Here is a 14066-nt window from a genome sequence, read left to right as displayed (position 1 = left end):
TGTGTGTGTGTGTGTGTGTGCGTTCGTGCGTGTTGTTTCGATTTTCGAAAGTATCGCCACTCTGAGCTCCTAAACGGTTTGTCAAAGAAAAGAAGTTCTTGCCAAAAATATTTGCTTCTTGAGAAACCTGAACTCCTATGAGAGGTTGGACAAGAGGAATGCGAAGAATTGCGTGAATCATGAAAAATATTAATCTTTTTATATGTGACGCCCTGTAACCTGGCAGAAAAATACCAACATTCTGGAGGAACCTCCTACCAGACTACACTGTGTCATATCCTAGAAAACAATAATGTTGATATTCAGCACCTTGAGGGCTCTACTTTAGCGCTCGGCTCCTGTACTGTTCCACTGCACACATGCTGCGTCCCCCCCCAAATCGGGCTTCAAAGTATTTCCTTCATTTGACGGCGAGGACCCAGCAGAGAACACGGAGAACAAACTGTCGGAAAGAGCTCACTTGCGATATCTAGAGAGAAAGGGAAAATTGCATTGTGAGGGTTGTGAAGGGCGAATTGCCCTGGAATAACCTGAGGCTGAGCCCATTTTCAATAGGACACAGAGTTTCTCGAACCCGGGACTCGAGACAACAAAAAATAATTTCCCTTGGTTGGACACATCTTCGCGTGTTCCATAAATTAAAGAATTTCCAATTACTTGTGGGTTCCTCCTCCAACCTCCTACCGTATTCGCGCAGCAGGGGGTCCCCGGCTTAATGGTCTCAGCATAACTCACCGGGCCGGCAGGAGATGGGTGCCGGGCCGTCGCACCCCGCCTGCCGCTCTCCGCGCCCTCTTCTCTCCACTTCTTTATACACTCCTTCTGTCTCTGTTCTCCTCCTCATTTGTTCCTTTCTCAGCTGAAACAGCGCAGACATGAGGCCGGCCTGCACAAGTGTCGAAGCCCGACATGGGAGCTGAGAGCCTGCTCAGACAGTGTGCGGCCTGCCACACTGTAATGACGTGTAAAGGGTGTGGGCACCCAAAATATTTCCCATCATGCTCTGCTCTCCCATAAAATGACGATACGAGTTGTTAAAGTCCAACCCATAATTCACTCGTTGAAATGAATATTGCGCCGTTACATGGAGGTTACTGGCTTGTCTTTGTTCGCTTTCGTGCCAGGCGGAGTTTGAACTCAGGACTTCTGCGCCGGGGTTGTACTCAGTCCCTTTCTGACTTTATCTCAGTTTTGTGTGGCTTGAATCACTCGTCAACAGATGGCAGGGATGTAACAGTTCTGACGGAGTTTGATCCCAGGACTAATTAAGTCGGGGTTATACTCAGTTCCTTTCTGACTTGATCTCAGTTTTGTGTGGCTTGAATCACTCGTCAACAGATCGCAGGAATGTAACAGTTCTGAAGGAGTTTGATCCCAGGACTAATTAAGTCGGGGTTATACTCAGTCCCTTTTCCACTTGATCTCAGTTCTGTGTGGCTTGAATCACTCGTCAACAGATGGCAGGAATGTAACAGTTCTGATTGGTAGGTGTATGTATGCAGAGCATGAAGTCAGATCTGGGCCGAACTTAAGCGTTAGCTCCACGCCATATTTGTGATTTTTAACATACAAAAGGATTCTCCATACGTGTAGTTGAAGCAAACAAAGTTCACATTTATACGTGAAGTGACGAAAACTAAGTACATGGTGCTGTCTCTTCACCAAAATGCAGGGCAAAATCATGACATGAAGATAGGTAACAGGTGTACAGTCCAGATTTTTGGGAACGATGATAACAAATCAAAACCTGATTCAGGAGGAAATTAAGTGGAGCTTGAACTCGGGCAATTCTTGCTACCATTCAGTCAAGAACCTTTTGGTTTCTCATCTGCTGTCCAAAAACATAAAATTTAATGTATACAGAACTCTAATTTTGCCTGTGGTTTTGTATGGATGTGAAAGTTGGTCTCTGTCATTAAGAGAGTTTGAGAACAGGGTGCTGAGGAGAATATTTGGACCGAAGAGAGATGAAGTGACAGGAGGTTGGAGAAAACTGCATAATGAGGAGCTTCATAACTTGTACTCTTCTCCAAGTATAATTAGAATGAACAAGTCAAGGAGGATGAGGGTGGCACGGCATGTAGCACGAATGGGGGAGACGAGGAATGCATATAGGATATTGGTGGGGAAGCCAAAAGGAAAGAGACCACTGCGAAGACCAAGGCGTAGGTGGGCGGACAATATTAAAATGTATATTAGAGAGATGGGATGGGATCGTAGGGATTAGATTGATCTGGCTCAGGATAGGGACCAGTGAAGGGCTCTTGTGAACACGGTAATGAACCTTCAGGTTCCATAACGCTGAGAAATTCTTGAGCAGCTGCAGAATTGGCGGCTCCTCAAGAAGGGCTCATCTCCATGAGTGAGTAAGTAAGTAAGTAAGTAAGTACCGAGGCCGCGCCATAGCTCAAGCGGTTAGTCGCTGGCTTCCCATCGCGGCGGTCCAGTTTCGATCCCGGGTCTGATCAAGTGGGATTTGTGGTGGACAAAGTGGCGTTGGGACGGGTTTGAGTACTTCGGTTTCCCCTGTCAATCTTCATTCCACCAAATTTTCAATCATCATAATCACCCGGGGCAGGCTACAATAGGCCAATCAGTGGCCTCCTTGATGAGTGGATCCAGTTGGACTCCACCCTCCACTAAGCGAATTAAAAAAAAAAAAGTAAGTAAGTACGTGAAGTGGTTAATTACTGTCTTCCTTTGCAGTTCGCTTGGCAGCCACATTGATATATACATTCTAAAACAAAGTATTCCAAAGTTTTGCAATTATTTTGACGTTTTATACCACAAAATATGTCAGGGTAACGTCAGAAATTTGCATGGTTGCCGTATTGATGTTTTTGTTGGTAGGGAATTGAAGTACGGGTATAAGCGTCGGATGACGTCACATGAAGTTTAATGGAAATTGATAAGTGGCTCGTCATTTACTGACAGAGGAGACACATTCACACACGGACACATTACAAGCCTCTTCTGGAAAAGTGGAAACATCCCAATTTTGCTAGTGGCGTTTCCTGCAGACCACATGAAATGTTTCTACCGATACGGCTTGGTTGTCAGAATCTCGTTTCTGAAAGGGGGGAAGCAGCACTTGGATGTGACTGTCCTCGCTGAATGACACTGCATGTACGAACCGAGCCGGATCTGACAGAAACAGTTGGAGAATGATGGTGTCATGGCAAAGCGTCGGGTTCGAGACCCAGTCATACCCAAGAAGCCGCGTGCAGGGCCCCCTTCCAGAAGAATCGGTACAGTCTTCCTTATAAAATAAATTGCAAGTTACACGAAATGGAGTGAGACTGAGTCTCTTGTACCGCGGCCACTTCTGGCCTATTGTACCAGCCCCAGATGAAAGGTGAGGGTGATTGTGGGGCAATTGGTGGAATGAAGATTGGCAGGGAAACCGGAGTACTCAGGGGAAACCTGCCCCAGCGCCACTTTGTCCACAACAAATCCCACATATTTTGACCCGGGCTCGAATCCGGGCAGCCGCGGTAGGAAGCCAGCGACTAACCACCTGACACTATGACACTATAACACTATGACACTACCAGTAAAAGGCCGCGCCATAGCTCAAGCGGTTAGTCGCTGGCTTCCCATCGCGGCGGCCCGTATTCGAGCCCGTGTCTGTTCAAGTGGGATTTGTGGTGGACAAATTGGCGCTGGGGAAGTTTTTCTCCGAGAACTTCGGTTTCCCTTGCCAATCTTCTTTCCACCAAATTCTCCAACATCATAATCACCCGGTGTAAGTACAATAGGCCAATCAGTGGCCGCCGTGCCGAGTGGACTAGGCCATTCATATGCTTAGTTACTCTCTGAAGTTATTCAGAGAATTCCACTTCCTACTGGTCTTGTCAGCCTCCTCGACGGGTCTAATCCAAAATCTAGGTCATTTGTGATACTAGACCATCGATTTGGTGGGGCGTACGATCTCTAAATTTCAAACTTCCATTAAGAATCAACATATCACTAAGGTACACATTGGTAGAAATGCATTTGTTGGGAAAAATATGTTGTTTTGTTTTCAACAGTACTGCTGTGGGACGCCTGCTCTGAGTGCGAGGTGAGAGTTGTGACTTTGGCCGCCACGGTTTCGAACCCGACCGTAGCCACTAATCCTCTTCATGTACAGCACATCACTTCAGAGGATCAGTAGATTCTTCACGATACCGCTCTGTGCTCCTGCGAGCAGCGCCACGTGTGCGCTTGTACGTGCTTCACCTCTCTCGGTCTACGCCTTTCCATCTCTCTGTCTGTCTGTATGTTTATAATTTCTATGGAATTTGGGTTGTTCTTAGAGGTGTTGAACTTTCGGGTTCTGCTACCAGAGTCAGTTAATTAGTAAGATGGTTCTTAGGGAAACAGGCTGTGAGGATGGGAGGTGGATGGAACTGGCTCAGAATCGTATCCAGTGGCAGGATCCTGTATTAGCGGTGTTGAACCTTCGGGTTCTGCTACCAGAGTCAGTTAATTAGTGAGATGGATCTTAGGGAAACAGGCTGTGAGGATGGGAGGTGGATGGAACTGGCTCAGGATCGTATCCAGTGGCAGGCTCCTGTATTAGTGGTGTTGAACCTTCGGGTTCTGCTACCAGAGTCAGTTAATTAGTGAGATGGATCTCAGGGAAACAGACTGTGAGGATGGGAGGTGGATGGAACTGGCTCAGGTTCGTGTCCAGTGGCGGGCTTCAGTACCGTCGGTGTTGAACATGCAGAGGAGACCTAAGTTCGTCTGATTTCGCTCTGAGATAGGATCGTGTGGCGTAGTGCGGGTGCATGCTCCCAGTGTTGGCAACGTGACCGGTTTTGAACATGAAATGTGACAAAATTATGAGAGGTCGTTTGGGAACGGCCATAAAAGCAAGTGGCGAGCATTGGGAAAACGACACAGGAAGAATTATGAAAATTGGGGCTGGCTACCTGGTCGGTAGCCCCCATGCGGTCAGATTAGCAATTCCAAAAACTAGTGGACTCAGAGGGCGCCGCCGCATTCTTCTACAGGACGAAGATCTCCGCCTACCGGACCTCCTGGTGTTAGCAACGTAATGGAGAAACAATCCGTGTCGCGCATCGCTACACAATGGCTCTAATTACAGTGTTATACCGGGTGTCTCACAGCTCGTGTCTTGGTCTCCACGCACATAATGACGTATAGTGTGTCTCAGCCGAAGTTTTGATTTTCGCAATACAATTATATACAGGATGTCTCAGAAATGAAGATTTTGGCACTTGCACGCTTGACGATATATTGGGTGTCCCATGGGAGAAGGTAAAACGAGTGGTCCCACACAGTTTTGTACTTGCCTCTGTTGTTTCTTTGCTTATTTAAACGCAAATATGTAGAAGTACGTACTTTGACTTATATATGAAGTGCACTTGTGTAGTATTTGTGATTGATGGATTGCGCAGGTTCGAATCCCACCCTTGGCATGGATATTTAGTTTATGTGTGTGCGTTTTTCTGTGTTTGTGTACAGGTAGAGGTCTTGAGACGAGCTGATCACCCGCCCAAGGAGTCCTACCGAATGTGTAAGATCGAGAAAAAACGAAGTGAACGGAGAAGTTCACGGAGGTAGGCCTAGGTCCACTGGGGGCTGTAGTGCCAAGGGGGGGGGGTTGGGCAGAACGTGGGAGGAAGGGGGCACGAACGATCCAGCCAGGTGAATTGTTCTGAGACCTAAAGTTCGTCTGGAAGAACTGACGAAACCCACGAAGTCTCAGTATTCCAACTACCGCCTTCTGAATGTCAAGTAGAACTCCTGATTACTCCGCCGCGAAGCCGTGTGTACTGGAGACCTAACTTCCTGTCCACCTTGTAGGTACTGCTCTCTCTCCACGCGACTGTTTAACGAGAATTGTCGCGTAGATCGACACGGGACGGATAGAGAGATGTAGAGACAGAGTTACAGGACTCTCAGAATGAAGACATGGAAAACACAAGCAACACTTGGCCGCGAGTGTTGGAGACGCGAAACAGACTCTTCTCACGGTTTGCTGAGCATTAAGACCCGGCCCGGCTCTGTAACACAGCTTCACCCGCATGGCTCCATGGCAACCATGGTCGGGGAGCGTCCAACTTGCGACCACTCCATGCTTACCATAGTCCGGACGAGCCCAACTTGAGGTCTCACCATAACAGCCATGGTCCTGGCGCGCAGAACTTGATGCCTTTCTTTGGAGCCGTGGTACCATTACGGTAAACTTGAGCTCATTTCGGGAGCGCCCCATTTGAATGTGGTGTGCTCTTGTCAGGAATGCATGGAGCTTTTCCCTAAAGCACGGAGTCACTTCCAGTGTTCAAGGCACAATTCGGGGATTGGCTCTCTTGACTTGATGAAGCGGAGAGTCTGCGTGGGACGAGTATCCTAGCAGTCACAGAGAAGTTCTTATTACGTATGACCTCACGATACCTGTGATAAGGAAGCGTCAAGTTGGCGTCAAGACAGGAGTATAGCCCCAGTCAAGTGTTATTTGATCATATCAACATTATGGAAACTTCAAGCTGACCACAACCTGAGCTAACTTCTAATTTAGTGTGATCTGACCATACAGATGACAGTGAAGCTCAAGTTGACCACGACTGGAATGTAGCCCCAGTCAAGTGTCATTTGATCATATCAACATTATAGAAACTTCAAGCTGACCAAGACTGGAGCTTGGCTCAGGGTTAGAGAGACTTGACCACGCAGATGACAGCTGACTGTCAAGTTGACCACGACTGGAATGTAACCCCAGTCAAGTGTCATTTGACCATACAAATGTTAGAGAAACTTCAAGCTGACCACGACTGGAGCTTGGCTCAGGGTTAGTGAGACTTGACCACGCAGATGACAGCTGGCCGTCAAGTTGACCACGACCGGAGTGTGGCTCCAGTTGAGTGCGCCCTGACCATGGGCTTGCTGTTTAGCCGAATAAAGACTTGCTGATGATAAAGGTGGGAGGAGGGCAGGAATGCGCCTGACCCCGCACGAGGTCTGATCACGAGGGGGCGATTGTGACGTCACCTGCCGCCTTACGTCAGGCAGGAATGTGGTGCGCGGTTTTCCTCAGGTAAACATTCCACCCTCTTCATCCCTCCAACACCATTATTCACGTAGTGACAGACTGTTGACCTCCGACCCTGCCTCCGGCCGGACGGCCGGCCGCCATGGGAATTCTCCAGCCAGCGCACGGCGAGGTACGGGACGTGCTTTTACCGCAACGTTACGGAACACGGAAATGCATTGTGTGGATCCCGTGTATCTGTGAACCGGATCACTTCCTGTGGGCTCCGTGGTGGGCGGCTTGGCGCTGTGCAGGGCTTTCTCCGAGTTCCTTTCGGTTAAGTCATCATTCCGCCCCCTTGAGGTGTGTGATAATCCTGACCACGCAGCACATTATCACATATTCGGTCTTGACCCCAGCACTTGGCTGGTTGCAGAGTCAGAGATATAAGCAGTAACACAGTGTCACTTTCAGGCAAAAACAAACTCAGTGGCTTGAGTCCGCAAGCGAACTATACCGACCAAGCGACCGTCGCTTGTCGGCGAAGTTAGTGCCTCAGCCCCAGTAAGTGGTAGTTAGGGCTGTTTAAATTGGGTCTCTCTGTTTAATTAAAGACTACACTATGAAGGCGTATATGGGAATGGAGGTATAGCTCCACACACATTGTTAACCTCGGCATTAGCTGGAGGTGAGTTGCCACTTTATCTTTCGGAAAGAGTCCCCGATAGTTGTGGATAGGAGGCTGAGTAGGCCACAGGGTCGGCCTCAACACTGTGGAGAAGATAATCTCTTGCCCTTACTGAGAATCGAACCCCAACTGATTGGTTGTTCAGGCCATAGCCCAGTCAGAGACTGAGCTATCCCTTTTGACGTTTCACCGCTGTGAAGATTCGTGTTGCGGGCTGCTAGGTTATGAAACCGCGGGGTAGCTGTCAAGGTTGAGGCATTATCTTCCTCCGAAACTTTGCTAACCACCTACCAAACAAGACGGTGTCATTCTCAGAAGACCACAATAAGCTCGTAGAGAACTGAGACCCACGGTAATGCCTTAGAACGCCATGCAGCCAACAGCGAGTGGTTTGTACTGTGGAACTTGAGGTTCGCTCAGCGGTCAACTCCATTTTTACCATTTTCAGTGTGGAAGAGTTAACCAACCAACACTTCTTCCTTCTTGCTGGTTTGTAATTTGTCTTTCGCTTTGGTCCTGAAGAGAGAAATCGTATGTTCCTGCGAAACTGCCGGGCTACATGTAGTCATTTCCCAGTAGACCGTACTCTTCGTGGTTCTGCAACATTGACAGGCAGCCATGCCAGTGTGAATGTAAACACGGACGCAGGTACAGGTGTACCCGCAACTGAATCGCTCCTCTCACCCAGTAATGTTCAGCGCATCTGCTTGTTTAGTAACGTCCTCAAGAAAACGGGAATATTTTGATTTTATGTGGACCTGTAACTAAATAATTAAATTCCTTCCCATGGCCACTCTTTCCTATCCCTCCTTATCGCTCAGTTTGTTTCCTGTGCGCAGTGTTTGCTCCGACTGTACCGCGTCTCGTGCTGAGTGTTATCTGGGCTCGCGTGGGTTGCATCGCACGCCCCGCCGCGGGCAGCCGGCCCGTTCCCACGGTCAGCAGCAGACGTTTAAATTAGCCACAACAGTAATACGTAAAGTACAGGGGGCGTGGACATAAAGCTCCATGGCTCAGCGTCACGCTTCGGCCGTTCTTTCTCATTACCTATTTAGACAGAACATTCGCCGGGTCATAGATGCGACGGTGAAGAAAAATTCCTTCATAATGTTGTCTTCTTTCAAGCGTTCGTACCCCCACCTACCAAACTACACGGTGTCAAACCCAGAACACCACAATCTAAACAATCACCGCTGTGGAGACGAAAACTCGGACCATCATGAGAAAATTACTTGCCTCTGTCTGGTATCGAACACAGTAGTAGTAGTAGTAGTAGTAGTAGTAGTAGTAGTAGTAGTAGTAGTAGTAGTAGTAGTAGTAGTAGTAGTAGTAGGCTGTAATGGTAGAACTGTAATTGTTCCTAAGCCAAGCGTCTACTACCACTCCCTACCCCACGACGGATCTCCGTGTCTCTGCACGAAAATATTTGTACCCCATGTTAATATTTGTGACTGTGGAGTGACTGAGGAAAACCAGCCGGCCGTGGCACGCGACTGCCGTGTTACGTTGCATGTCCTGCTACGCGAATGGCTCCGCCCTCAAACAAAAAACAAAACAGTATTCGTGAGAAAAGCTCAGGACCGCAGCATCCCACGCGCATGTGCAGAGCGTGCATGCCAGCCGGCTCGCGTGTGCACAAACGCGAGTCAAAACCAGATGGCAGCATCGTGCAAGACGATCCAAGAGCCTCGGGATGGGTACGGCAGGTTCTAGAGTTAATTTAAACACAGAAGGCGCGTACCGCGCGCAGCAGACTTGTGTGCGGCAGGTGTCGAAGCAACGTCCTCACACATTAAGCACCACTGCTCTTAAAAATTCTGTGAGAAGTAAATTTTTTGTTTCCCCTCTGGAGAGGTAGTATGAAACCCTTAAAGTGATTTCGACGATCTGGGTTCATCAGTTCTTTTACCACCATACAGCAGTCCAGTGGACATTTAGGGCCTGTCTCCGAGGGTCAAGATGTCAGAACGTGATTGCGAGCACTTGTAAACGTGCTCACGTGCCAGGCAGGTAGTTGAACCGCCTCCTGTCGGCCGTCAGTCCCTACAGCAGCACAACGGGCAATCAGTAAGCACAGCGACACGATTCGAGTGTTTATTTGTTTACTTAACGACGCTGACAGTAGCTCAGATGGGTCAGCATAGCGTCAGTGTTAATTGAAAGGGATATGGAAGGAAGTGGTAGTGACCTAATTTAAGGTAGGCCTGTAATCCTGGGATTAGTTTGGAGGGGCTGAGGAAGACTGCGAAACATATTGGTGTTCCGTCCGAAATTCGAACCGGGACCAATCAGAACCCTTACCGCCTGAGCCAAGTTGCTCAGTGTTTTAGTGCCGTTACGATGCTCACTGTGGTGGTCGTAACTTCGCAACTACTTCGTTACGCTCTCGGCTCATTGTGAACTAGGCTTTCTTTTTGCCACATCTAGAGCCTTGTCCGTGTTCCATGCCGCCCTGCAGGCACTGTGAATTATATGTAGCGCCGAGGTAACGGCTAAGAATATATGGAGGTCTACCGCCATGCGCCCCATAGGCCTTCACTGCATAAGGTAACTATGGACAGAGAATATGACCTGTAGCTCAGTTCTGACGAATTGCGTTCTCATTGTGGTCTTTTGAGTTACGACACAGTGTTGTCTGGTAGGTGGGGCGTTTTTTCTACCCTGAAGATGAAGACAGTATGTTACACTGAATGCTGATATCGACCTACCGGACTAGAACACAGCGCCATAACCCAGAAGACTAAACACGAATTGTCCATCGGCTGAGCTGTTTGGGTATCCAACAGCACTGCTTGACCTTTGCAGAAGTCTGTCCACCAAAATTTTCTGTAACGGAGGAAGGAAGTGACCATGACCTCTCACAATACAGGACCTACAGGTGGTACGAACGGGGACAGGAAGGGATTCGAATTGTGTAGCTTGAGAACATCTTACCAGGTCCTGAAGTGCTGGGCTAGTAGCAGCAGACGAAAGCGCACTTCGTAGAGCCTCGTATCGGATGGAGGGAGGAAAGGCACTGGCCACTTGAACACTGAGTGTCGGCCTGCGGGAAGACTAAGGCCTGAAAAGACCTATGGTAGAGATACAGGCCTGACAGGTCACTTGTTGGCCTGGCTACGTGACTAGAAGAAAAAGACAACGTTTGGTTCCCAGCGAGAGCGGTTAAACCTAGGACTCACCCCGGCTCTTGGCTATGCCTCTGTTCTCAGAAAGATTCCTAGAGGGCGTATAGGGGGCGTGGATACAAGCCTCCGATCTTTATGGTATAGATCCTGTTCCCACGTTTAGTATCACTGCAAGCTGTAATTTGGAGGCAGGCGCAGCAGAAACAAACAGTGACAGCCAGCCCTTAATAAGCAGGTACACGCTGCTCCCGGCGCCCGGCTGCCTGTGGGAAACCGCAGTGCGATACTTGCGGCCGGCCGGCAGCAGTCTGCTTCCTCAAAATTAATATCTTTCATCCGAAATTTTGTTTTCTGCGATGTGACGTCACATCTCGTACCAGCTCGGACCGAAGCCACTAAAATCATTAGCGCGTTCGTCCCCAACCACGGTCCAGTCTACTGGTCATGCTATGGTCAAGCATCACTCACAGCATAACCCCTCCGGACCGGACAGCCAGGGTTCGGCAGATTCCTTGAGTCCACATAAAATCTGAGGCCTACCCATCCCCTGCTTAATGCGTACCAGTGCTCTTTCCATGGAGATAAGGCGGCCGGGGCGTGAAACAGACAACTCACCTGCATGTAGGGTCGAGACTGAGAATGTGTGGAGCTGTGTCTCCTTTCTGAATGCGTCTCCCAACTAGAAATCTTTAAAGAAAATAGCAGTCTTCTATGGTGTGACGTCATGTAGTTTGATGGATGCACACCAACGCTTCAGAGAAATCTTGTTACACCTTTAGCATGGAGGCAGTAAGTTCCTCCGAAACATGATACCTACCCAATAGACTACACGGCGTCACACCACAGATGATCGTAATCTTAATTATCACACCTGCAAGAACCTCAAATTATAGTCGTATAAAACGGTTGGGTCTATATGTTTTATCATCTTCTGATGCATTCTTCAAGTGTAGCCCATCCCATTCTCTATTATTTGATTCCTTAACCCTTTAAAGCCTAATGGTTACTATAAGTACCACCTGCTTTAACATATTATAAGTTTGAATTCTGCCCACACAGTTTGTGCCTTCCGTATGGTTATTTTAAGTGTTTTGTATGCTTCCCATAATAAACAGCGACTGTCTCGCTAAACAGCATTAACCGGTTGGGCTTTGTAGCGGAGACATAACGTGTTTCCTGTGAGGTACGAACTGCGTCTTTATATATTAATTCGAAGTTATTGTCTATAAAGGGTTAATAAGATATTTGACAGAGCCGAATTATGAAGCTCTCCACTGTCCAACTTCCTGCATTCTGCACTAACGGTACTGAGCTCTGTTTCATTTCAGCTGCTCTTCTTCTGACCTCATCACGCGCCTCCTTTGTCGTCCCCAGACATGTCCAGCTGGACGCACTAGTTCATTCATAGTCGGGCCACGAAATGCCGACTTCACGCCGTACAGGTCCCAGCACTCCGGTGCCTGCCTATCCTGATTAAGGATCATCATGATCTTTCTCAGTCCCTCTATCCGAATACAGACACTGAATCTTAAACAAAAATCGCTTCATCTCTTACCGAATCCTTTAAAGGCTAAGTTGTAAATAATCTGACAGGCGTAGCCAATCACAGACTGCCTTACATGCAATTGGCAACTACAAATTTTTCGCTTTCCAGGAGGTAAACATCACAACGGCTGCTAGCTCGTAATCTAAACCTATAGGCCTATCAACAAAGCGCTCAGGCGGGTTGGGCAATGGGGCCGGAGCGAGAGGCTGACTTCTTTCCTTCACCTATTGCCGTGCTTAAAAATACGTGGAGCTAGTTGCATACTTGTGTGCTCCTATACGCCTTCTTTCCGTCAGCCAAACCCCGCGGTAAATCTAACTCCTATCATCACCGACAGAGTGCATTTGGTCTCACTATATGCGGCGATTCTCTTGTATTCCAGTCTGGAAGGCGTGGCCTTTGTTAGGGCCAAGTAGGAACTGGATTCTATTATCTAACGAGCTTCGGGCATGAGACGGTATCACTTCTACCTTGCGTTTGAGAAGTGTCCGGTTCGAATCTCGGCCAGGGCACTGACTATCCTGACTGGCGTTCTCGTGGTTTTCCTCACTTCCTCCAGACAACTACCACAATCACACCTCAGATTAGGCTACCACATGCTCTACAATTCATTGTTTGCTATTACCCACCCATTCGAGCCACTGACAATCGTATATGCATTCTCCTTCTGTCCCATGCGTGCTACATGAACAAACAAAAACAGAAGGGCGAATTATTTGAGTAGTCATTTGTCTGACACAGGCGCCAGTGCGGCACCTGGTCTCCCCCACCAGAATCTGTGGACGTACGGGTGGGGTCGGGCGCATGAAACGGGCTGAAATCGAACCGGAGACAGACTACTGGAATGCTGAGACAGAGAGACACTGCATTTGCATGCAGTAACCGGACACCGGCCAGGCCAGGCAGGGCCAGTCCGCGTTATTAATGACTGGGAACGAAATTACTTGGGAGGGAGGCTGGCGAAAGTAAAGCAATCCCCCCGCACTCAAACCCCGGATCATATTTCTCTGCTAATGGGGTTCCACCCCGCAGCTGCAGGCTGCCCCACAAGTCCGGTGCCATGACGCGACTCGGAACATTTTTTTTATTGCTAGTGGGGTGGGACTAAGTCCCTTGTAGGCCGCGCCATAGCTCAAGCGGCTAGTCGCTGGTTTCCCACCGCGGCGGCCAGGGTTCGATCCCGGGTCTGGTCAAATGGGATTTGTGTTTTCTCCGAGTACTTCGGTTTCCCCTGCCAATCTTCATTCCACCAATTGCTCCACAATCACCCTCACCTATCATCTGGGGCTGGTACAATAGGCCAAATAGTGGCGGGCGTACCGAGTGGACTCAGTCTCATTCCCACCATCAAGAAACTTAAAAAAAAACAACTCTTCTTTGTGTTAAGGCACCACGGAGTCGAATGGTGGGATGACAGATGAATTGGAAAGGATCTGGATGTAAGTGGACATGGCCTAAGCGAGGTAGTGTTCTGGCAATCGCTTCGAGCAACTCAGGAAAACCACAAAAAGAAAAACTCGGGTCCGGCCCGAGTACAAGTGGTACAGCATTACCGTGACGATAACCTACTCTAAGAGAAGTGTCCGAACTGGTGAAATGTTGCGCTTGGCTGTTCATTTCTAAATCTACCCTGCACGTGGGCCGAACCCGGTCCTGTTCATAGACGTGATGACAGCTGAAGGCAGTTCAGTGCAGTGCAGACAGAGATGCTGTGGAGGTGGAGTT

The 14066-nt window shown here is 48.6% G+C and overlaps 1 protein-coding gene across 1 annotated transcript in view; it reads left to right on the top strand.

Moving 5' to 3' along the window:
• The window catches only part of LOC111867471 (ATP-dependent DNA helicase PIF1), a 112227-nt gene that overhangs the window by 25964 nt on the left and 72197 nt on the right, over window positions 1-14066 (top strand). The window lies entirely within an intron of this gene.

This window comes from Cryptotermes secundus, unplaced genomic scaffold, assembly GCF_002891405.2.
Source record: "Cryptotermes secundus unplaced genomic scaffold, Csec_1.0 scaffold843, whole genome shotgun sequence".
Taxonomy (NCBI): Eukaryota; Metazoa; Arthropoda; class Insecta; order Blattodea; family Kalotermitidae; genus Cryptotermes; species Cryptotermes secundus.
Note: the sequence above shows the minus strand (reverse complement) of the source record. Positions and strands in the feature narration are given on the sequence as shown.